At 46.2% G+C, this 24,894-nt stretch overlaps 1 protein-coding gene and 1 long non-coding RNA gene across 3 annotated transcripts in view; one reads left to right on the forward strand and one right to left on the reverse strand.

Moving 5' to 3' along the window:
- Window positions 1-24,894, reverse strand: part of TNFSF8 (TNF superfamily member 8) — a 55,500-nt gene that overhangs the window by 12,100 nt on the left and 18,506 nt on the right. The window lies entirely within an intron of this gene.
- Window positions 1,101-24,755, forward strand: LOC146868607 (uncharacterized). The gene is made up of 3 exons (XR_014966307.1): window positions 1,101-1,271; window positions 3,819-3,967; window positions 24,679-24,755. It is a non-coding gene; the product is annotated as an uncharacterized LOC146868607 (long non-coding RNA).

Here is a 24,894-nt window from a genome sequence, read left to right on the forward strand (position 1 = left end):
TAGTCAAACACTGCGTAGGGAGGAAGTCATATTAATCGTCACCATTGTACCCTCCTAATTACAAAGTTAAACAAGGGACATTAGTGCGAAAGACTTCTCCCCCCCCCCTCCCCCCCCCCTACTACCCTCTTACTACTCCAAGGTGCGTCCCTTGTGGATCACCTAGTACCGATTGCTCCTTTTTCCGGGTGATTGGGAGAGAGGAGCATCAGCCAGGTTTTTTATGTCTCGCTGAGCGCCCATCTGATTGGTGGTTCCCCTGTGATCATTATCAACTGTGTTGCCATTTCTTTATTCTTATTACATGTGCCGGTGTCAGCACGTCTCCCTCATTGAATATAATGCCCAGGTGCTGATAGTTAAGCTGCATCTGCTGCACGTGGTAACCCAGCGGTCAGTTGCAAATTTCCTAGCGGGTGCAGCGCGCCAATCATTTGCATAGCAGCCGCACCTTAGTGAAGCAGCATGCCCATGTAATACACATAAGGGTTTGAGTCTTGACCCAAGAGGCAATGGTAGCCCGGTTTCACAACCATACAACAAAATCACTGTTTGTTTGTATTTTTTCTTAAACAAAGACGGGACTCATAAAATACTACAATTCCCGTGATTCAGTATTTTGAGAGGGAACCATCAGGCATTGTAAATCCACTGCAGGCATGCGCAGTGTTACGCCTTCAGTTAAGCTTTCACAGTACTGATGGGTATCCGCCCAGGTAGAGAAGGACACGCCCACATTGCTGCTAGCAGCCCGACAGCCAACCTGCATATGTTTGCCTTGGCCACTTCACTATAGATGGGAGTGGACACAGGTGCAATATCTGTCTACCTAATTCCTTTTAAAGTTCTCAGCCTCATTTACGGTTTTCGTGTAACTTTCGTTGTTGAATATAACCTTTCAAACTGTTTGTCTCAGCAACTTCATATCCTTGAGTAATCTGACAATTCAGAGGTGTCCTTGGTATATTTTGCTTGGAGGCCGAGTGTGCATTGAGAGTAGGAAGACAAGAGCAGACAAGTCTGGCGTTTATGAGCCAGTGACAGGAAAGTGATTCAGAACTGCAAACAACCACTTCCTGGTCTTCATCTTGCGTGTCCCACAAAGGGAGACGCACATGTAACTCTTTCCTATACCTTTCTAGTGTGTGGCTCTTGTGAAGGCGTTTGACAATTACTGAAGTCAGCATTTTTGCAGAATGTTGCCAAGCGGAAGTGACAATATTGAGGCCAGAACAGGAGTTCAAAGCGGTTTCAAACGCTGAAAAATCTAAGTGAGTGATTATGGATGTCATGTAGGTGTTGCTAGGGGTCGCAGTGGCGACCCCTAGCTTGCCCCTTGCTACCCCTGGCACTGCCTTTGTGACCCATGGCCTCAGCGGTGGCAAAATCAGTGCGAAGAACACAGGGGTGTCTCACATTATCAAATTCATGCTTTAACCTTGTTTTCTGCGAATTTTTATTACAGTAATAGTGATTCATAGTTTATTATTCACTATTAGTGTAATACAAAAGGGAAGCTGTAAGATCTGGACCGTCACTGGCTTCTTAGATAAGAAAAATAAATAAATGGTTTTAATGTGTGCTGTGTGCGTGCATGTGGATGAGAGTGAGTGTGGGTGGGATAGGGTGTATATGTGTGAGCATGTATGTTTGTATAGGGGATCGTGGATGTGTGTGCATGTAAAAATGAGTAAGTATATGTGAGTCAGAGTAAAAGTGAGTCAGAGTATGAACGAGAGATTCAGGTTAAAAGTGAGTGCACAGGAGTAGGTGAAAATGAATGAGTGCAAGTCAGTGCTAATGATAGAATGAGTGTGAATGTAAGTTAGCATGTGTTGTTATGACTGCAGATCTGCTGTTGGACTGGGTATGCTTCTTGGCTTACAGCAGCACCCTTGACAAAATGTTGGCACTGGAATGCTGGAGGCAATACTTGCATATGGGATACCCTTGGGAAAATGCTACTGCTGGCACACTGTAGGTACATTATGGCATGGAGCACCAGTGAAAAAATGTCAGCACTGGCCTCCTGGAGGAAATTCTTGGCATAGTTGGCACTTGTGGCAAATTACTTGTGATGGCGCATTGTAGGAAATTCTTGGCATACGGGAAAAAAACTGTGGTAGGGTCATGGGCCATCCATGACAAAATGTGGTCCTTGCCATATTAGAAAGAGAAGCAGTAGGGGGGCGTGGCTTGAACGCCGAAGGAAATGGCCGCTGCCTACCGGAGCTCCGTGACGGAGTAGTGCGTTCGACTTCCCCCAGGGCTTCCTTCCTTCATGGCGAACTCCCCAGGTTGTGGGAACATGCTCCGGACTCCTACCTGCATTGATTGAGATGTCAATGATTCCTAAATGATAGCGGAATCGGCTGCCTTTTGTTTCCTGCGTCTATCGCGGCTCCGTGAATGCCGCGGCCGCCATTTTGGATGTTCCGGTTTCCCGCGTTTCGTCCTTGAAGATTTTCCTCACATCCACTTATTTATGTGACTGACGTTGAGCGTTTTTTGGCCTCAATTGTTTGCATCTTGGTTTCTATGTCTTCCTGACGTCGTGGTGTAAAATTACTGACTTTGGCTTTCGGTATATTAATGAAGTAGGGTACTCGCTTCCACCTCATTGGCTAATTGTTTTTTTTTTAAAAACAAGCTATTTTACCCACATTTCTTGGTGTTCCATCTCTGGAATTGAATGGCAATGCCTCGCACTAGCCGTGGTGGCGCCCAGCAGCCCAGGTCTTCGTCCATGGCGGACCCTAATCCTTACAGTGTGTTGCAGGAGTCTGTGGAGGAGCCCGGCTCTGAAATTGCTAATTCTGCGCCTCTGGCTTCCGTTCCTTCATGCTCCAGTAATAAGTCACTCTCTAAGATTCCCTCTGCCTCTTCTTCATCTTCGGGTAAAAGAACAAAAATCAATCCTCCTTCTCCTCCTAATGTTTCACCTACACTTTCAATGGAACTTTTGTTGGACGAAATTCGCTCTCTTAAGCCATACATGACAGAGACTAATTTTCGCCTCCAACAACTTGAGGATAATTGGTCAAATACTGAGAAGAGAGTTGATGCTCTGGAAATTCATGTTGACTCTATTCAAGCTGCTACAGATCACATTCCTGTTATGCGAAGGGAGATTATGCATCTGACACAACAGGTGGAGAATTTGGAAAACAGGAATAGGCGCAATAATCTACGCATTTATGGTCTTGCGGAAGGAATTGAAGGTCCTGACCCCTTGCTATTTTTCCGCTCTTTTTTGCCAAAACTTCTTGGTTTTCCTGCCACACCTCCTCTCAACATCCAGCGAGCTCACCGCCTGGGTCACATCCTGGGCTCTTCTGCTTCGTCCTCTCCTTCGTCCTCTCATGGGAAGCCAAGAGGTGTTATTTTATATTTTTTGGAATATACCGACCTACTTAGAGTCCTACAGGCTGCCAAGCAGAAAGGAAAGATTCTTTGGAACGGCTCTAATTTGTTTTTTGCCCAAGACTATTCTAAAGCCACGGCAGATCGCCGGAAGAAATTTTTGGACATGAGACCTGCTCTCCGTAATTTGAATGCTCGTTATGGGTTGTTTCATCCATGTTTGTTCAAGGTCACGTATCAAAACAAAACAACTAATTATGAAGACCCTGCACTTCTTCAGCATTTTTTGGACACATGTAGAGATGAATCTATGGACATGTCTCGATCGTAATTCCGGCCAACGTATTGTCCTCTGTTGTGTTCCTCTGTGTTATGCTTAAGTTTTTGCACTTTCTTCTCTATGTCCCGTATATAACTTTGGTGGTTAACATTTTTTCTTCTTGTTTCCTTTGTAGATATATTATCGATTCCCTTCCTCCTTCCTTATTCATTGTCCCTGGAGGTCGTCGTCCTTCGTACCTTCGTCAGTCTTGGAGTTGTCCGTCTTGGTATGCTGCCTTTTCCTATGTGGCTTCACCCTCCCCATCCTCAATGTTTACCTGTGGTATGTCTTTATGATACATTATATTGGGTTCTTCTACCATGTCTTTTGGTTTTTTGTTTTTCTCCTCACATAACGGTGTTATTTTGTATTGTTTATTCTCTTACTGCTTCTTTCTCATTTTCTCCTTTTTCCATTTCCCTTTTTTCTCTCCTCTTTTCTTACCGTTACATTACACATATTGTTGTTGTTGTTTCTCTGTTTCTTGTTCTAATCCTCTTTATTACTTCTTTTTCTCCTCCTGCTTTGCTAATTTTCTTTTTATCTCATTTTCAGTTATGTTCCTGGCGTTTATTGCTTCTCTTATCTCTGATTCTCTTTCGTTTTTTCTTATCTCTTTCTACTTACATTTTCTTATTCTCCATTCATTTTCTTACCTCAAACTTCTGTGCTGCATCTTCTCATTTTTCTTCTAGTGCTAATGTTATTTCTCTCCAATTTTTATATGATGATTGTCTGAGTATTCATTTACTTGATTGTCTTTTACACAAGAGTTATTTTTGTTATGAGTTATATATTTAGATGTCGTTAAATATATTTACTTGGAATGTTAAGGGTTTGGGTTCTCCCATTAAGCGGCAACGAGTTTTGTCTCATTTAGCAAACTTAAAGGGAGATATTGTGCTGTTACAAGAAATCCATATACAAGAAGTTGAAGTTGCCAAATTACGCCGTAACTGGGTAGGTCATGTATTTGCTTCTCCTGGTTCAGGGAAACGTAATGGTGTTGCAATTCTCTGTCATAAGCAGTTAAATATCAAACTTATAAGTCAAGCCAATGATTCGGATGGTAGATGGGTCATTGTATCTGTATTAATTGATAAAGTCCCTCTAACTATTTTTAATTTGTATGCTCCCTCTACACATGATAAATTATTTTGGCCCCAGATATTAGTCTTGTTGATGCAATCCTCTGATGATTATCTTATTTTAGGAGGAGATTGCAATATGGTTATGGACCCCCTTTTAGACCGCAAATCACATTCACGTTTCTCACCATCCTCCATGCATACTCAATTTACATCCACTATATCCCAACGCTCCCTTGTTGATTCTTGGAGACTCTGCCATCCTACACTTCGTGAATATACATATTACTCACCAGCCCATTCTTCACAGTCCCGGATTGACTACATTTTTGTTTCCAAAGCCTTGATCCAACTCATTACCCGATCTGAAATAGGTTCCATTTTAATTTCTGATCATGCTCCAGTTTCTCTATGCCTCGATCTGCTTCCCCCCATAAAAGGTACCAGGAGATGGAGATTTAATAATTCTCTCCTATTAGATCCCAAATTTACCCCAGCCTTCCTTGACTTCTCATCCCTATTTTTTACTGAAAATGAGTCTCCTCTGATATCCCCTCAGGTACTATGGGATACTTTTAAAGCTGCTTCTAGAGATTTCATTATCTCGTTTGTTTCCCATAAAAGGCGTAATGCATCCCATTCCTTACAGTTAATTAATACACAAATTAAGTAATTAGAACATTCTTATTATTTAACTAAGTCTCAGTCTGATTTAGATAAGCTTCTCAAGGCCAAACTCTCCTTTAATAAACTCTCCACGGAATCTGCTAACCTAATCCTACTTAAATCCAGTGCCAAATATTATTGTGCGCAAAATAAGGCAGGCAATCTTCTTGCCAAGTATCTTAAAGTTAAGCAAGAATGCACAAAAATTGAGTCTATTGTCTCCTCATCGAATCTCATTCTTCACAAAGATGAAGATATTCTGGCAGAATTCACTAATTTTTATCAAACTCTGTATACTCCGGAATCTCCTCCTCTGTTAGCAGATATTGATCGTTACTTATCTTCCATTCCTCCTCCTTCATTTCCAGACACTGACTTTGCCCCATTGGAGGCAGATATAGGTCCTAAGGATATTTTAGAGTCCATTCGAATAATCAAAAAGGGTAAGGCTCCTGGGCCAGATGGCTTTACGATAGAATTCTATTTACATTTTGCTAATTTGCTTGTTCCCAAACTTCATCGACTATTTTCATTTTTTATATCGTCCAAACAATCTGAAGGGTCTTTTCAAGAAGCCTTAATTTGTCTCCTACCTAAGGACAATAAAGACCATACTTTATGCAAAAATTATAGGCCCATCTCTTTGATCAATTTGGATTATAAAATCTTTGCAAAAATTCTTGCGCTCCGCCTTGATAAAATTTTACCTAGCATAATTGGTAAGGAACAATGTGGTTTCATTAAAGGTCGTCACCTTTCTGACAACACTCGCCTCTTTTTTAATGTGCTGAGTAAATCCCATTCCTATCAGCATTCTTTAGCCGCTGTTGCGTTAGATGCTGAAAAAGCATTTGATAGGGTTAATTGGCAATTTATGCTTGCAGTTCTTGTTTGTTTTGGTTTTGGCCAGAAATTTCTTGCTTATGTCTCTTTGCTATATTCTTTTCCTAGGTCCTTTATCTTGGCCAATGGTCTCGTCTCCTCTTCGTTTCCTCTCTTCAGGGGTGTCCGACAAGGCTGTCCTCTTTCTCCTCTTCTTTTCATTTTGGCGCTAGAACCATTCTTGATAAAAATTCGTATGAATACAGATATTACTGGTTTCCCATATGGGGATAAGTATTTGAAACTTTCTGCCTATGCAGATGATATTCTCTTATTTATTTCCAATCCACAGTCCTCTATTCCATCCTTTTTATCGGAAGTATCTAATTTTGCGGAAGTCTCAGGTTATAAACTTAATGTTGATAAGTGTGAAATTCTCCCCCTGAATAAATTTTGTTTTCATGCAGACTTTTTGACTTCTTCTTTTCATTGGAGTCCGGTTAAGATAAAATATTTAGGCCTATGGTTCAAATCCTCTATTAAAGACACTGTAGCACTTAATCTTAAAAACCTACAAATTTTGTTACAGGACTCTACGACTCGTTGGCATCCCTTGTTTTTATCCTGGTGGGGAAGACTGGACTCGATTAAAATGATGTTAGTTCCCAGTATTTTGTTTTACCTTTCTAACCTTCCAGTTAATATCCCTAAGTCTTGTTATAAGAATATCTATTCTACGCTGTCTAAATTCCTATGGCAACATAAAAAGGCTAGAATGTCCTTTGCAAAACTTAAATGCCCTAAGCAGTTGGGTGGAGTTAATTTTCCGGATTTTGCCTCTTATCATTCCTCATTTTTCCTTAAACATTCTATCCCCTTATTATCCGGGCAGGTATCCGATGCCCTTTCAAAGCCTTTGTGGGTTGAGATTGAATCATCTTTTTTTCATCCTTTTACCTTTGAAGAATTTGTATCGTTGTCCCATATTCCCAATAAATTTTCTCTCCCTATTCTTAAAAATTCTCGGAAAACTTTTTCTCCTCTCTTACTAAATGGTTTAGATGACCGTTCGCGTTTTTTACAATCTCCCTTGTGGTATAATCCTCTTATTAAACTTCGAAATAGGATACTTTTTTGGAAGGATTGGTATAACCTCGGTATACATTGGACTCATCAATTGTTTGATGAAGGCACTTGTATTCCCTTCTCTATCCTTCAATCTCGCTTTTCTTTGCATGTATCACATGCATCCAAGTATGAGCTTTTACGTGAGGTTTTGCAAAGCAGGTATAATGTTCTTTCTGATTCCATCACTCACACTAATTTTTCCCCTCTCTCTCTCCCTTGTTTACTGGCTTCTTCTTCTGCTTCCCAGATATATGCAAAATTGAGAGATACTACTAGCACTCGCGATAAATCTAAAACAGAATTGGACTGGGAGTCAGATGTAGAGGACACTTTTTCTGTCTCACTGTGGCAAAGGGTCTGGACTAAGATAAGGAAAACCTCTAGAGCAGCAAATACGACTCAAACGTTATTTTTTAAATACAACAGACTTTTGGTTACTCCTGTCAAATTGCATACAATTGATCCTTCCACTCCCTCCTCTTGCTGGTCTTGCTCAGCGTCAGGGGCGGATCTTAAGCACATGTTATTTAATTGTCCGAAGATTCATAAATTTTGGTCTGATGTGTGGGCTCAGATCAATAGGATTTTTTCCACCTCTTTCCCTCTTACACTTTCACATATCTTTTTAGGTAGTCTTTCAGACATATGGTCCTCTTCTACCGCTAACACGTCCATTATTGATTTACTTCTGGCTGTAGCGTTTCAGCAAATCACTAAATCTTGGAAGGATACCTCGAATGTTTCCTTTCAGGCTTGGTGGTATGGAGTTTGTTATCATCACAGACTTGATAGAGCCTATGTTTACCCCATTACACTTGCCATTAAACGTGATTTATTATGGCTCCCCATCACAGATTTCTTAGATGTGTCTGCTCGACTCCTACCCCTACATAATCCGTGTACAGAAGAAGTTCCCAAACCCCCATGATAGCATTCCTAATGGTTTCATGTACATATTTTTATTGTTTAACTTATAGCTATTGTGTATATCTTTATTGGAAGAGTTTTTGTACGTCTAATGCACTTCTTTAGACTTGTGTATAATTTTGTATGGCAATGATTACATTTCTACTGCAATTGCTTTTGCTCTATTTGATGATGCCTTCTACCTTTCTTTTTTCTACCTCTTTCCCCTGTCTTTTATTGCTCTCTCTTAATTATGACGTTCTATTTTTCTACTTGAGATGAGTTTTAATACTATGCTCTGTTGATAGTATGTTGTAAATGAACTTCAATAAAATCTTCTTTAAAACTTAAAGAAAGAGAAGCAGTATTAGGAAAATTCTGGCACTGGCATGTAATGCAATGGAGGTAATTTTTAACATAAGGGAACACCCATGGAACATTTAAAAAACGTAACTGGGTGACCTCATGGGGACTGTCAGATTTCAGTAGCTTGGCACACCATGAAAGGACTTGAATATTTAGTGAGTGTTTTTTTAGAGCCTATGACATTTTAGCAAATTTATGTGAAAATTGTGCATTAAAATGCACTAGTAAAGCCCATTTGTTTTTCAAAATCTTCTCAGGGCGAGAAACGTTTACTCTTTGTTCTCCCTAGAAGAATTTATAATATTAATTATGCAATTATGTAACTTCAGCAATGTTAATTATTGTGATTTCATAAGGATTAAGGATATGTGACATCACTTCTTGGGACAATGCAGGGTCAAAGTTCATAGGATGTCACTTCCTGTGACATCATTAAGGTCAAAGGGTATATGATGTCACTTCTGCGACCCCTGGCATTTTGGTAAATTGACGTCCAGGTGAGTGATGTTTGGCACCCTTGGATTTGGATTAATTGATAAAGTTAAAGGTATCATCTGCAGTCCAGAAAATGAGGGAGGTACAGGAAGCTATTCCTGAGCTAGATCTGGAAGGCCCCAGTGTAATATGCTGAATTTGTCCTAGGGTAGTCTGCTGACACAAGGACACATTCAGAAGCATACTTGCACGTTGTCTTATTTCCATGCCAAGCTGCAACATTCAAGTGGTCAAGGGAATTTCTTATTTCCATTTCCAGTTAGGCCCAAAACCAAGGCCGAATTTAATCTTTCATCGTCCCTCCTTTTGTTCGAGTATGATCCTACATGTGAGCCATGTGGAGCCTTTTACTGGATGCCAAGGAAATGGAAGGAAACAAAAGCACAAAGCTTGTTATCACTTCACAGTTAAGAAAAACGCTGTAGCCAGATTTCTGCCTTTGTTCAACCTCTCTATTCATGCAATACCCATGAACTGTGTGAATGTCAGATCTGTCTGTCCATCTGAGTAGTTACATAACAATTTAAATAGCACTAGGTTTAGGAGTCTCATATTCTCTTTAATGTTAGGAATTCTGTATTAAGAGTGCATTCGGGGAAGAAACACAAAGTCAGGATTTAAAACGTAACACAGTGCTTGGGGTTGTCTGCAGTAACTATGGTTTTTTCAGTGAACTACAAAGGTTTTTTAAATGCTAATTTCTAACTATAACGTGCCTGAAACCTATGTTTTTTTCAGTGAATTTCTAAGGTTTATTAAATGCTAATTTCTAACTATAACGTGCCTGAAACCTATGTTTTTTTCTGTGAATTTCAAAGGTTTTTTAAATGCTAATTTCTAATTATAATGTTCATTAAACCTATCTTTTTTTCTGTGTTTTTTAATTATCAACCCATTCTCAACTTGGTGAAAACTGCAAATCTCACCACTCTTCCATCGATACCTTACACCAACAAAATCGCCACAAACGAGAGCCACAACTAATGCTACTGAAATGCAAAGTAGGCGTTCCCGTGCAAAAAAAACACGAAAACACCACTTCCCCATATTTTCAACAACCAGCCAAATCTGCAATGTGATCCAAAAAGCAGGCAATAAGCCGAGTTAGCAGTAACAAATTAACATCAACCTTTAACTTGTGTAAGGAGGTCGACTATCTACTCCGTGAATTTTACCCAACTCACAGTCACATCTAAAGACACGTGATAGAGCTACTGATCATGCTGGTCCGACATGCAACAAGACCCCAACACCCACTGCCACCACCACCAGAACCTCTCCCCCCGCACAATCCCCCCTACTACCACCAAAGCAGCGCAAAACAGGACAACGGACCTTCCCAAAACACCATGCCCCTCAGCCACACAATAGCTGAATGTTGGGAGATGTGGCAACCAACTATATATGAAGGAGGCAAGTCACCCTTCAACAATAAAGCACACAATGCCAAGTGTAACGCTGATGTGCTACACAGACCTCACTATGCAAAGCACAAACCTCTCCATGTGGAGATATACTATTGATACTTGCAGTGTAGTGTACAGTGGACGCAACCATGTTACCTCAGGCAGTGGGGAAGATCTCGGTCATGTAGCTGTGTTGTCCCCCCCTGGAAGCACAGTGGGCTGCTCCAACGTACAACGTATGAATAAATAGGCCAGGCCCTAGGCATGGTTCACTTGAGGGAAGACCAATGAGTCTGTCACAGCGGCAGCCCTCACCCTGGCACGTGGTTGCCGCCATAACCGCAGTCCTCCTCGACACAGGCCCCCTGTGAACCCAGCGGTACAGCACCGCAGACTTATGTCTGTACCGACTACTGCCTTCGATCTACACTGCGGACAGCAGCGCTCACAATTCAGATACAGTGGCGATTGCAGATGTCGCAATCCAGTTCACAAGACACTTCCTTCCAGTGCGGCCCGCCCAGACCACGCATCATCGCACGGTGCACACACGCTGTGTGCTTTAGGTGCTACTAACTCACTGCACCATAAATCATTGCCACGTAGCTGTGCGCCCATCCTGACCGCTGCCTCCGCCCTACACTGGGGTTACACGGTTCACAATTCAAGATTAGTAGCAATGCAAATTGTGTAAGACACAATAATGGGTTAAGAAGACCACATGCTCCCAATCTGTGCAGCTCAAGTCACCTGCCTGTGGGCCTTTGCTGACCGCTGCCTCCGGCCTACACTGTGGAAGACCGACGACACGTGGTGCCAACTAATCCTGTTCAACACAAGCCGATCCCACATGTGTAAGTGTGTCCTGAGTCCTGAATTGCAGCGACCACAGCACCAGACTCCCTTCGATCAGTGAGGGGTATTTCCATATGGAAGGTCGGCGACACGTGGTGCCACTGAACCTGCACTACGCAGGCCGGTGGGGCCACCAACGTATGCACGTGGCTGTGGGCCCTTGCTCACCGCTACCTCTGGCCTACACTGTGGAAGACCGGTGACAAATGGTGCCACCAACCGTCTTCAACACAAGCCGATCCCACATGTGGAACTGTGTCCTAAGTCCCGAATGGTAGTGACCCTAACTCCGTGAGACAACCACAGCACCAGACTCCCTTCGATCGGTGAGGCATATTTCCATATGCAACGGCGGCGACACGTGGTGCCAATAACTCTGTTCAACACAAGCCGAACAATCCCACATGTGGAACTGTGTCCTGAGTCCTGAATGGCAGTGAACCCAAGTCCATGGCAGCGACCACAGCAGCATACTCCCTCTGATTAGTTAGGCATATTTACATATGCAACAGCGGCGACACGTGGTGCCAATAACTCTGTTCAACACAAGCCGATCCCACATGTGTAACTGTGTCCTGAGTCCTGAATGGCAGTCATGCCAAGACCGTGGCAGCGGCCACAGCATCACACTCCCTTCGATCAGTGAGGCATATTTCGATATGCAAGGCCGGCAACACATAGTCCCACTAACCCTCTTTAACACAAGCAAATCCCACATGTGTAACTGTGTCCTGAGTCCTGAATAGCAGTCACCCCAAGTCTGTGGCAGCGACCACAGCACCACACTCCCTTTGATCAGTGAGGGGTATTTCCATATGCAACTACCGACTCCAGCAGGCAACTAACTATCACAGTCCTACACCCTACATATTATCCTTTTAGTATCCTCGCTTCAAGAATTTTTTTTTTATATCAGTTATAGCTTTACTACAATGAACAAATTAATCTTCAAATGCAAACTAACATGGAATAGCAGTCTACACTACAGGCAGTACAGCTCGCAATTTCAATTGTAAATGCTAATTTCTAACAACAAGATTGCATTCAGAAAATACAACACTTCGTCAATGTATTCTATACTTATTTCCTCTTTTCATCATACGCCTACACTGCACTCAGTAGGGCTCACAATGAAAATTATTTCTTCATTCATTAACTACAGAGTCCACTAGGCAAGTAACAATTACAGGCCTCAAATCTACATAATATCCTTTTAGTATCCTTTCTTCTTGAACATTTTTTATATCAGTTATAGCTTTAGTACAATGACCAAATTCATTTTCAAGTACAAATGAACACTCAGCAGTCTACACTGCGGGCAGCAGACCTCACAATTTGAATTTTGGGCACGTGGTGCCAACTAACACTGTCAAACAAAAGCCGATCCCACATGTGTAACTGTGTCCTGAGTCCTGAATGGCAGTGACCCCAAGTCCATGGCAGCGACCACAGCACCAGACTCCCTTCGATCAGTGAGGCATATCTCGATATGCAAGGCCAGCGACACGTAGTTCCACTAACCCTCTTTAACACGAGCCAATCCCACATGTGTAACTGTGTCCTGAGTCCTGAATGGCAGTCACCCCAAGTCCATGGCAGTGACCACAGCACCAGACTCCCTCTCATCAGTGATGCATATTTCCATATGCAAGTACAACAGCACGTGGTGCCACTAACCCTGTTCAACACAAACCGATCCCACATGTGTAACTGTGTCCTGAGTCCTGAACGTCAGTGACCCAAACTTCGTAACAGCGACCACAGCACCACATTCCCTTCGATTAGTGAGGGGTATTTGCATATGGAAGGCCAGCGACACGTGGTGCCACTGAACCTCCACTACGCAGGCCGGTGGGACCACCAACGTATGCATGTGGCTGTGGGCCCTTGCTCACCGCTACCTCTGGCCTACACTACGGTCAGCACGCCTCACAATTCAGATAGAGTCCTGATTCGACATGACGCAGTCCAGTCCACACCAGGCTCATACAGTCTCAATACTTCTGGTGACACTAACCCTCTTTAACACAAGCTGATCCTACATGTGTAACTGTGTCCTGAGTCCTGATTGGCAGTGACCCCAAGCCCGTGGCACTGACCACAGCACCACACTCCCTTCGATCAGTGATGCATATTTCGATATGCAAGGCCGGCGACACGTAGTCCCGCTAACCCTCTTTAACACAAGCCAATCCCACATGTGTAACTGTGTCCTGAGTCCTGAATGGCAGTGACCCCAACTTCATGGCAGCGACCACAGCACCAGACTCCCTTCAGTCTTATTTGTTGTTCTTTTCTTTTAATAATTTTTTTTCTATGTAAATCTATACATGACTAAGATTCTTCTTTGTCCAACCGAACAGAGACACTTCCAGGCCCAAGAAGGTTGTTGGGGGTATGATGGTAATGTGGGAAGAGGGTGTGTTACCAGCTGATGTGGGGAGAGGCAGCATCAAAGGGGTATCTATCACAGAAAGAACTCCGATATCCTTTCACAAATGCCTCGGACAAATGCCAGCTGACGCACTGAATCACAAAATGGTTTTTCAATGCTTATGCAGTGTGAGTTATAAACAGTTCACACCCAGGCTCGCAGAGGGCCAGCTGCGGCCATCTGCTCGACTCACAGATGCAGTACTACGAGCCGTCTGCGTTATTGTAGCTATCCCTGCCCAGTTCCGTCGTACGCCACGCCACGCCACTGCGATTACGTTCCGACGTTAGCCCCACATAGCTACCTGTCGCAGGCATACTCGCTGTTGATGTGCAGGTCAGTGGTCTAGTTCTCAACATCTCACACCGATCCGGCACATGCATCACAGGACATGTGACCACGCAAATCTAATAGATCGACAACGTCACACCCTTTATTGCCGGTGGTGACTAGATGGCGGACGCTCCACGGGACTCAACCTTAAAGAGTCTTTGAAAAGTTGCGCAGTATGTTAGTCGCACCCTGATCAGTATAGCCATCAGGGGCCTACCACCCACTTGCCGCAGACTTCAGATGCACAGGGTTAGTACCACCCAAACCTCATATGGCCATCAGGGGCCTACCACCACGTGCACACACTTGTGTTGCACAGGGTTAGCGGCACCCGAAGCTGAGGTGGTCTCTGCCATCAATGACTCAGGACTCAGCGACATGTGTAAGATCTGCCGGGCCGCGGAGAAGCTGATGTGGTCTCCGTCATTGAGGACTCAGGACTCAGTGACATGTGTGAGATCTGTCGGGACGTGGAGAAGATGATGTGGTCTCCGCCATTCATGACTCAGGACTCAGTGACATCTGTGAGATCCGTGTAGAAGCTGATGTTGTCTCCGCCATTCATGACTCAGGACTCAGCGACATATCTGGGATGCGCAACATATCTGGGATGTGCGGAGTTTTGACGGGCACGTGGAGTGCCCAGTGCTGCACACTCCGGTGGCACCAGGTATTTATTTGCTCATGGATTCGCAGAGTCGGCAGTGTCTGTCTCTCTCTCTCTCTCTCTCTCTCTCTCTCTCTCTCTCTCTTTTCCTTCTTTTTCTTCTATCACTCTAACTCTCTCTCTTCCTTCTCCCTTTCTCACTCCCTTTCTTTCTTTCCCTCTGTGTTAGACCTAGCATCATTGGCATGAGTCTCTCCTCCATTTTTTTCCGTTTGCCTCCTCTGTTTACGATGTTTTTGCTGGAATAATGCTTTGGGCACTGTGCCACTGCTGATCAGTGCCACAGTGCAAGTGCTCCCTATGTTAAATTAATACATTGATTGATGTTACCATGATTGGCTTGGTTGACTTACTGTTCAGACCCTAGTCTAGTGCACCGCGTGTGCCAAGGGCATGTAAGTTAACTGCTGCTGGTGGGCTTGCAGCACTGGTTGTGCCACCCACAGAAGCAGCTTATAAAATGTGTCCCAGGCCTGCCACCGCAGAGCCTGCGTGCAGTCCCTGACTGCCATGTCGACTTGGCAAGGAAACCTACTTGCCAGTCTCTAAAACCTTCACTTTGCCACATTTCAGACACCTCTATGGTAGGCCCTAGGGCTGGGTGCATTGTGGGTAAAAGGTAGGTCATGCCCTGATGTGTGTGGCATGACCTAATAGTGAATTACAGCCATTTTCGTTTTTTAACTATTGAAGGGCTACCTGCCTCCAATAGGCCAGAATGGGCACACTGATTATTAACTCCATTATAATCTATCTGACTCAGGGAGCATGGTAGCAGGTCGAGTTTAGTATCCCTGAACTCAGAATTTAATAACACACCCTTTAGGATGGATGGTTTTTAAATTCTGTGTTTGAAAATAGCCCTTTTAGAAAGTGGCTATTTTCTTGTCCAACTATCCACCGGTCTCTGCAGGTTTGGTGTGTGTGTCAGGGGCTGGGTGGCTCCAGTGGCCTGAATGAGTCAGTGTGGGGTGAATGAAGCATCTACACTTAGAGTGGGGGAAGAGTAGTCCCTGATAGCCTGCCCTGCCTGACACAATACTGGCTCCGCCTCCTGCTGGGCGGCTGAGGACCCTGCCCTGCTCAGTGAATAGGCCAGGTGCCTCTGCCTTGCAACACCCACAACAAACCCAGGATGGGGGGAATTTCCCTGCTTGGACAAAGGGAACAAAGCAGAAAAGGGGTATAAGAGAAGGACCCCTGAACCAAGAACTCAGATCACTTCTGACAAGGAAACCTCTACCAAGGACAAGAAGCCTGCTGATCTAAGGACTTGCCTCCCCCTTCTACCAGTGTGCTGTTTGCTGGAGGGAACCTGAAGCTGCTTCTTTATTTTTGCCAAGGAACAAGGAGAGAGGAACTTGGTGTGTACTCTCAAAAGCTTGCTAGAAAATCTCCAAGGGTTGGAAGAGTGCCAGCCTCCTGTTGAAGTCACAGGGCCAAAGGACTTCACCCTCTACTGAATTGCTGGTTGCTGGGAAGTGTTTTTTCCAGTGCACAGGGGAAATCTGCAGTCTCGACGCCGCCGAATATAGCTCGACATCGTGAGTAACGGCTCCAGTGTTCCGAGTCTTCGACGCCGGCCGCCGGGCCCGATCGACGCCAATAGCGACGCCAGGAGTAGTGAGTATCGGCTCCAGCTCCAAGTGACCCCGTCTTGATGCCGGTATCGACGCCTCTGAGTAGTGAGTATCGGCTCCAGCTCTAAGCGACCCCATCTCGACGCCGCTGCTGATCGCATCGACTCGACGCTCTTCTCGACGCCATGAGCGCTGCTCCGGCCCGACACCTCTCGACGCCGCTGCGGATCGACCCGAATCCGAGGCACGATCGACGCCGACATCTCAACGCCGTGGATCATTGTTTTCTTCATTTCCAAAGGTACTGTGTTTGTGGGTTCTGTTGCAACTCCAGGCTCGACGTAGCGCTCCTCGCGGTCGACGCCGAACCTTGGGAATATCGTAAACTCGACGTTGTGTGACTCCTGTGGGGGTCACATTGTTGCCAAGAACTGTGTTTTCAGAAGAATACTTACTTTTGTTGCTAAAGAACTATTTCCTAAGAAGAAACTTTACCTGAACTACTATTTTTCCTTCCAAAGAGTATTTATTAAAATTGTGGTATATTTTTGTCGTTATTTGGTCTTGTGCTAAGCCTCATATAAAAATACAATTTTTATAATAACTCCTGTGTTGTGTCCATTTGTAGAGTATTCACTTTGTTACTGTATGTGGTCATAAATGCTTAACACACTGCCTCTGAGATAAGCCTGTCTGCTCTGCCAAGCTACCAAGGGGGTAGCAGGGGTTATCTGAGTGTGTAATCCCCTTGCCCTGACTAGAGTTGGTGGGTCCCTATTTGTCAGAAGTGTATACCTCTGCCAACTAGAGACCGCCGGTTCTAACATTGGTGGTCAGCGGTGAGGATTGAACTTTGCATTTATGACTCATGTGCAGTGATTAGTGTACGCTACATAGTGAAGGCAGACCATAGCGCAGCCACAATCTGTTTTGGTAGGATATTCTATTTTTGTTCTCCGCTTTCCTGGAACTTATTTTTTAAACACTGCCAGTTTTGACCATGGAGGATGCCAGAGCTGCTGCACCTGCTGCGAGTGTTGTGGGGGAATTTGATAAAAAATTGATAAATAAGTACAAGTTAAAGGAGCTACAGCTATTTTGGAAGCAGTTTAAAGTTCCAACCACAGGTCTCAGATTGAGAGACGACTTCCTCAAAGCACTGAAGGCCTGGTTAGAGGCCAGAGATCCCTCTGATCCGGGGGTGGTACCGGAAGAGGAAGAGGAAGAGAACCTGAATGGGCACGTGTCATCTCCCGGCAGCAGTGTTTCCTCTAAGAGCCTTTCTCCTGAAGAGTTGGAAGACAGGGAGAAGGAGAGGGAGTACAAGTTAGAGATGGCAAAACTTAAATTAGGAGGGCAGTTGGAGTTAGAGAATGCAAGAAGCAAGAGAGAAGCTGAAATGGAGATCAAAAGATTAGATTTTGAAAGAGAGAAATTAGCGTTTGAACGTGAGAAGATGTTGAGGGAGATGGAGCTTAAAACTAAGAGTTTAGAGTTGAATCCCTCTGGTGGCAGCACTCCATCTGTGCCTGCAGAAAGTAGGTTTTATTTTCCCAAAGATGTGATAAAAGATTACAGTAGAAATGAGGATATTGGTCAATGGTTTAAAGCATATGAGTTAGCATTGTTGGCCCACCGGGTCCCTGAGAAAGATTGGGGAGCGGGGTTGTGGTGTCGCTTTGCCAACGAAGGGAGGGATACCTTGTTGGGCATGCCTGCTGAGGATAGGATGTCTTATACTCATATGAAAGATGCTTTAATGTTGAGGTATGGCTTAACTCCAGAAAAGTACCGACAAGCCTTTAGAGAATGTAAGAAGTTGCCTGGTACTACGTGGGTTGAATATGTGTCCTTCTTTTGCAGAGCCATGGATGGTTGGGTAAAGGGTAGCAAGGTTGATAGTTATGATGCTCTTTATGATTTGTTTGCATGGGAGCACTTGTCTAATAACTGTTTTCCAGAGCTACCCCAGCACCTTATTGATAGCAAGATATCTAACCCTAGAAAACTTGCTGAGGAGGCGGACCGCTGGGTCAGTACCAGGGTCCACAAGGGTCCAGTGGGAGACTCAGCCAAAGGTGGGCAGGGTCCCCAGCAGAAGAGTGGGGGGGACAGGGGTAAACAGAGGGAGTTTCAGAAAGGGCCCCAAAGTAATCCCCAAGGGAACCAAGGGAAGGGTTCCCAGCCTCCCCCTGTAAAGAAGCCAGAGGTCCCGACAGGTAAACCTGTTCCCAGGGGCCCAATGACCTGCTACGTTTGTAAGCAGGTGGGACACCGTTATTATGATCCCCAGTGTCCCATGAAGGATTCGAATGCACCGCCGCGTGCACCCCCCCCGTCAGGTAGCGAATGTAGCCCTGGGAGGGAGCGAGATGGGTGCCCCCGGTGGGTGGGGTCCCGCAGAAATGTCCCTGGTCTCTTTAGGAGACGTGGAAATGGTCCCTCCAACCGCTCTGCCTAGTAACACTAAGAAATACAGGCAGTGGGTGACCATTAATGGCCACAGGGTGGAAGCTCTCAGAGACACCGGAGCAAGTGTGACAGCTGTCAAGTGTCACTTGGTGTCCAGAGAGCAGGTGGTCCCTCATGCATTCTACCCCGTTGTAGCTGCTGACAAATCACAGAGTAAGTGTGAGGTAGCTCAAGTTCCTTTTGAGTGGGGGGGGTGTCTCAGGTACTCTTCAGGTTGCTGTGAGGCCCGCCATGCCTGTTGATTGTCTCCTGGGCAATGATTTGGATGACTCCCCTTGGGCTAAGGTGGAGCGAAAAGCGCATCTGGAAATGTTGGGTCTGCCAGAGTGGGTGTGTGCGACCACCCGGTCCATGTCAGCTAGTAAGGGTGTTGATGGGGTCCTGGAGCCTGAAATTATGGCCCAGGACCCAACCATGAAGAGAAGAGGCAGGGGGCGCGGGAAACCATCCCCCATCGTTCCCACAGTCCAGGAGGGCGTAGACCCTGAGGGGGATGCCCTGGAACCTACAGGGGAACAAGTGGCTGAACTGGGAGACCTGCCCGAGCTGACCCATTGGCAGCAGGATGGTGGTCCCTCCAGGGAGGAATTTTGTGCTGAACAGAAAGTGTGCCCTTCTCTTGTGGGTATGAGGCAGCAGGCCTCAGCCCAAACGACAGGTGATCAGTCAGGTTCACATTGGATTTACTGGGAGAACGACCTCCTGTATAGCGAGCCTAAGGCTGCTGAGCCTGGGTCAGCCCGTGTGCTGGTGGTAACCCAGCGCTTCAGAGCCTTCCTACTGGGGTTGGCTCATGACGTTCCGTTAGCTGGACATCTGGGGCAGGACAAGACCTATGACAGGCTTGTCACCTATTTTTATTGGCCCCAGATGAGAAAGGATTCAGACATCCATTGTAGGACCTGCCAAACTTGCCAGGCAAGTGGGAAAAGTGGGCGAAAGCAGAAGGCTCCCCTCCAACCTTTTCCCGTAGTCAGTACCCCCTTTGAGCGAGTGGGGATTGACATTGTGGGGCCACTGGACCCCAAGACAGCCATGGGCAACAGGTTTATCCTGGTCTTGGTGGACCATGCCACCCGGTACCCGGAAGCCATCCCTCTCCGCACAGTGACGTCCCCCGTGGTGGGACGGGCACTGATGGGTGTTTTCTCCCGCATGGGGTTCCCCAGAGAGGTGGTGTCAGACCGGGGAACCAACTTCATTTCCAAATAAATGAAGTCTCTGTGGAAGGAGTGTGGGGTAACCTACAAGTTTACCACTCCTTACCACCCTCAAGGTAATGGGCTGGTTGAGAGATTCAACCGGACCCTAAAAGGCATGATTATGGGTCTTGAAGAACCAATGAGGCGTAAATGGGACGTCCTCTTACCATGCCTGCTGTTTGCTTACCGTGAGGTGCCACAAAAGTCTCTTGGGTTCAGTCCCTTTGAGCTTTTGTATGGACACCCGGTAAGAGGACCGTTAAGTCTGGTCAAAGAAGGCTGGGAGCAATCTCCCAGGAAACCTCCCCAGGATGTATACAGTTACATGCTGGCCTTTAGGAACCAGACTCGGCGCTTCAGAGATCTTGCTCAGGCAAATCTGGAGGCCAGCCAGGAAGAGATGAAGCGGTGGTACGACCAGAATGCCACTCTGGTTGAGCTTCAACCTGGTCAGAAAGTTTGGGTCATGGCCCCTGTAGAACCTTGTGCGCTCAAGGACAGGTGGACTGGACCATTTGAGGTTGTGGAGAAAAAGAGCGATGTAACCTACTTGGTGGACTTGAAGTCTCCCAGGAACCCCTTGCGGGTCCTGCATGTCAACCGGTTAAAGCCCCACTTAGAAAGGTCCGAAGTAGGCATGCTCCTAGCCACAGATGCTGGAATGGAGGAAGAGAGTGAGCCTCTCCCTGACCTCCTGTGTGCAAAAGAGCAAGATGGGTCAGTGGATGGTGTTGTCCTCTCTGACACACTGACCCTTGAGCAGCAGCAAGATTGTCGCCATCTGCTGGGACAATTCCCTGATCTGTTCTCCTTAATCCCTGGTGTCACTCAGTGGTGTGTCCATGATGTGGACACCGGGGAGAGCACTCCTGTGAGGCACAAGACTTACAGGGTGACTGACAAGGTCAGAGCATACATCAAGGAGGAGGTCTCCAAGATGTTTGCCCTAGGGGTGGTTGAGTCCTCTAGCAGTCCTTGGGCCAGCCCAGTGGTCTTGGTCCCAAAGGCTGCAGCGCCTGGTGCTTCGCCAGAACTTCGGTTCTGTGTGGATTACCGAGAACTCAATTCGGTCACCAAGACTGACGCGCACCCCATCCCCAGAGCTGATGAGCTCATAGATCGGTTGGGGGCTGCCCGGTACCTTAGTACGTTTGATCTAACGTCTGGGTACTGGCAGATCGCCTTGACCGATGGGGCAAAAGAGAGGTCTGCATTCTCCACACCAGATGGGCACTACCAGTTCTGGGTTATGCCCTTTGGGATGAAGAATGCCCCTGCCACATTCCAGAGGTTGGTCAACCAGGTATTGGCTGGACTGGAGGATTTCAGCGCCGCCTACCTGGACGACATAGCAGTGTTCAGCACCAGCTGGGAGGAACATTTGCGCCACCTCCAGGAAGTGTTGTTGGCCCTGCGCAGAGCAGGCCTCACAATCAAGGCCAGTAAGTGCCAGATTGGGCAGGGTTCAGTGGTGTACTTGGGGCACCAAGTAGCGAGCGGCAAGGTGGCCCCCCTGCAACCCAAGATAGATACCATCCTGGCTTGGGAACCGCCCAAAACCCAGACTCAGGTGAGAGCCTTCTTGGGTCTCACGGGTTACTACAGGAGGTTTGTCAAGGGGTATGGCAACATTGTGCACCCCTTGACCTCGCTGACTTCCCGGAAGCAGCCAAGAATTGTGATCTGGACTGACGCCTGTCAGAAAGCCTTTGACACCCTGAAAACTGCAATGTGTACAGCACCGGTCCTCCAGGCACCCAACTTTTCCGAAGAGATCATTGTCCAGACGGACGCTTCAGAGCATGGTGTGGGGGCTGTTCTAGCACAGATAAATGAAGAGGGCCGAGACTTACCTGTAGCCTTCATCAGCCGGAGTTTACTTCCCATGGAACAGAGGTGGAGTGCGATAGAGCGTGAGGCATTTGCTGTGGTCTGGGCACTGAAGAAGCTAAGACCCTACCTGTTTGGGACTCACTTCCGGGTTCAGACAGACCACAGGCCCCTCAGATGGTTAATGCAGATGAGGGGTGAAAACCCAAAGCTGTTGAGGTGGTCCATTTCCCTACAGGGGATGGACTTTACAGTGGAACACCGCCCTGGTACAGATCACGCCAATGCTGATGGTCTGTCCAGATTTTTCCGCCTTAGTGATGAGGACTCCCTGGGTGAAGGGTAGTTCTCCCCACATTTCAGCTGGAGGGGACACGTGTTAGACCTGGCATCATTGGCATGAGTCTCTCCTCCATTTTTTTCTGTTTGCCTCCTCTGTTTACGATGTTTTTGCTGGAATATTGCTTTGGGCACTGTGCCACTGCTGATCAGTGCCACAGTGCAAGTGCTCCCTATGTTAAATTAATACATTGATTGGTGTTACCATGATTGGCTTGGTTGACTTAATGTTCAGACCCTAGTCTAGTGCACCGCGTGTGCCAAGGGCATATAAGTTAACTGCTGCTGGTGGGCTTGCAGCACTGGTTGTGCCACCCACTGAAGCAGCTTATAAAATGTGTCCCAGGCCTGCCACCGCAGAGCCTGCGTGCAGTCCCTGACTGCCATGTCGACTTGGCAAGGAAACCTACTTGCCAGTCTCTAAAACCTTCACTTTGCCACATTTCAGACACCTCTATGGTAGGCCCTAGGGCTGGGTGCGTTGTGGGTAAAAGGTAGGTCATGCCCTGATGTGTGTGGCATGACCTAATAGTGAATTACAGCCATTTTCGTTTTTCACTATTGAAGGGCTACCTGCCTCCAATAGGCCAGAATGGGCACACTGATTATTAACTCCATTATAATCTATCTGACTCAGGGAGCATGGTAGCAGGTCGAGTTTAGTATCCCTGAACTCAGAATTTAATAACACACCCTTTAGGATGGATGGTTTTTAAATTCTGTGTTTGAAAATAGCCCTTTTAGAAAGTGGCTATTTTCTTGTCCAACTATCCACCGGTCTCTGCTGGTTTGGTGTGTGTGTCAGGGGCTGGGTGGCTCCAGAGGCCTGAATGAGTCAGTGTGGGGTGAATGAAGCATCTACACTTAGAGTGGGGGAAGAGTAGTCCCTGATAGCCTGCCCTGCCTGACACAATACTGGCTCCGCCTCCTGCTGGGCGGCTGAGGACCCTGCCCTGCTCAGTGAATAGGCCAGGTGCCTCTGCCTGGCAACACCCATAACAAACCCAGGATGGGGGGAATTTCCCTGCTTGGACAAAGGGAACAAAGCAGAAAAGGGGTATAAGAGAAGGACCCCTGAACCAAGAACTCAGATCACTTCTGACAAGGAAACCTCTACCAAGGACAAGAAGCCTGCTGATCTAAAGACTTGCCTCCCCCTTCTGCCAGTGTGCTGTTTGCTGGGGGGAACCTGAAGCTGCTTCTTTATTTTTGCCAAGGAACAAGGAGAGAGGAACTTGATGTGTACTCTCAAAAGCTTGCTAGAAAATCTCCAAGGGCTGGAAGAGTGCCATCCTCCTGTTGAAGTCACAGGGCCAAAGGACTTCACCCTCTACTGAATTGCTGGTTGCTGGGAAGTGTTATTTCCAGTGCACAGGGGAAATCTGCAATCTCGACGCCGCCGAGTCCGCCGAATCCAGCTCGACATCGTGAGTAACGGCTCCAGTGTTCCGAGTCTTCGACGCCGGCCGCCGGGCCCGATCGACGCCAGTAGCGACGCCAGGAGTAGTGAGTATCGGCTCCAGCTCCAAGTAACCCCGTCTTAACGCCGGTATCGACGCCTCTGAGTAGTGAGTATCGGCTCCAGCTCTAAGCGACCCCGTCTCAACGCCGCTGCTGATCGCATCGACTCGACGCCCTTCTCGACGCCGTGAGCGCTGCTCCGGCCCGACACCTCTCGACGCCGCTGCGGATCGACCCGAATCCGAGGCACGATCGACGCCGACCTCGACGCCGACATCTCGACGCCGTGGATCATCGTTTTCTTCATTTCCAAAGGTACTGTGTTTGTGGGTTCTGTTGCAACTCCAGGCTCGACGTAGCGCTCCTCGCGGTCGATGCCGAACCTTGGGAATATCGTAAACTCGACGTCGTGTGACTCCTGTGGGGGTCACATTGTTGCCAAGAACTGTGTTTTCAGAAGAATACTTACTTTTGTTGCTAAAGAACTATTTCCTAAGAAGAAACTTTACCTGAACTACTATTTTTCCTTCCAAAGAGTATTTATTAAGATTGTGGTATATTTTTGTCGTTATTTGGTCTTGTGCTAAGCCTTATATAAAAATACTATTTTTATAATAACTCCTGTGTTGTGTCCATTTGTAGAGTATTCACTTTGTTACTGTATGTGGTCATAAATGCTTAACACACTGCCTCTGAGATAAGCCTGTCTGCTCTGCCAAGCTACCAAGGGGGTAGCAGGGGTTATCTGAGTGTGTAATCTCCTTGCCCTGACTAGAGTTGGTGGGTCCCTATTTGTCAGAAGTGTATACCTCTGCCAACTAGAGACCGCCGGTTCTAACACTCTCTTATTCTCTCTGGCTTTTTTTTCCTTCTCTGTTTCTCTGTGCCTCTCTCCTTTGATATGCCCATTACACACGTCCTTATTTTTTGCTTTATTTTCCAGGCTCTGTCGTCGACATCCATGGTCCCCACAGGAGTGTTCCGCCTTCTTGTTTTCTATTATTTTTCTAACATTTTGTTTATTAGTTTATCATTTATATATATGTTAATAAAAAAACTAATTTTGCAAATAGTTTTTCGTTTATGGTTTACATATATATTTATAAAAAAATAAAGTTTAAAAAAAATAATTAATAACGTTTTTGGTTCTTCTCTTCAC

This window comes from Triturus cristatus, chromosome 1_2 (assembly GCF_964204655.1).
Source record: "Triturus cristatus chromosome 1_2, aTriCri1.1, whole genome shotgun sequence".
Taxonomy (NCBI): Eukaryota; Metazoa; Chordata; class Amphibia; order Caudata; family Salamandridae; genus Triturus; species Triturus cristatus.